Genomic DNA, 1,365 nt, shown 5'->3' on the forward strand with positions numbered 1-1,365 from the left:
AATTTCAGAAAGTTTGCACAAGAGGATTTCTGAAACAGGCTACCCGGAAATGACTTTTATAAAAGGTAAAATACTTGTTTTAAAACTTGTGGGGGTACAGATAGAAATTGCAGAAGTGCAGGAAGACAAAACATATTGTCATCGAAACATACATGTTAAGAGGGCCGTTACATAAAGCAATAGGCCCATCAAATTTCGTGAATCATAATGCTTATTTGAGAACAATGTATGGCCCCAATGTTATTTATGACTTCGCCAAAAATATAACAATTAAATATAATTATAAAATACCTTATATTTTTATGAAAGAGAAACTTAAAAACAAAAGATGCTATTGCCTCAAGTAAGTACCATTGTTATAGAAATGTTTCTCTTAATTTGAGTTTTACTTTCTTAATTGATTAGTTTCATATGCATTATTTTATTACGTAACCTGTGATCTGAATATTGTCAATTAGAAAAATTATAGTGTCAAAATTTGACTATTTTATAATAACTAACGATAATATATAGTAAGAAAATAAATAAATCATGATTATAAATAAATCTTGTTCACAAACTGGTTTATAAAAAGGTTTAATCATGGTAAGGTTTAATCATGGTCTCTGTGTAGAAACGCTCTCAAATATGTTCTTTTATCATTTGTTGTCTGAATTAGGTTTCTATTCATGTAAAATTGATTTAATTACTAGCTTTGGCCCATCCAAGGAAACACACCAACATGCAGATCTTCTAGCTTTTGGCCCAACCTAGCCAAGGAGGTTGTCATCAACAACAAGGGTGCAATTGAATCAAGGGTGTTACTCCCTCCACCACCACATTTTCTCCCTCCACCTCCCCAATTCTATTATATATTTTCTGAATTACAAAACTAACCTTTTATAATTACAAAAATAACCTTTATACTTTTTAATTTTAATTATTTACTTTAACCCTAAAATCTATATTTTTACCCCTTCTCACCCACCTCCCAACCTTCTTAGATTCTCACCCAAACACCATCATTCTCATCTTCCATTTTTCCTCCATACAAGTTTTCTTCCTAGCGGTGGGCGGTGTGCGATGGTGCGGCGGTGCGGTGGCACCTTTCCTCCCCTCTCTTTTCCGAACGCGTAGGGACTCCTCTCCTCTATATTATGAAATCACGGATCCAGCCACCGCTCCGTCTATTCATTCACCGTCGGCGACCGCCATTGCAATACCCTCTACCGGAGACGCGCCGCCAAAACCGACGCTGACAGAGCCCACCATCTTTTACCCAAGACATCCAAAACAGAGCCAACACTGATTCCCCTCCTCCGGCGAGCCACCGCGAGACATTGCCCCCTCTCGTTACTTGTTTTTTTTATTAATTGATTACCCTGT

The sequence above is a fragment of the Vigna angularis genome, chromosome 11 (assembly GCF_016808095.1).
Source record: "Vigna angularis cultivar LongXiaoDou No.4 chromosome 11, ASM1680809v1, whole genome shotgun sequence".
Taxonomy (NCBI): Eukaryota; Viridiplantae; Streptophyta; class Magnoliopsida; order Fabales; family Fabaceae; genus Vigna; species Vigna angularis.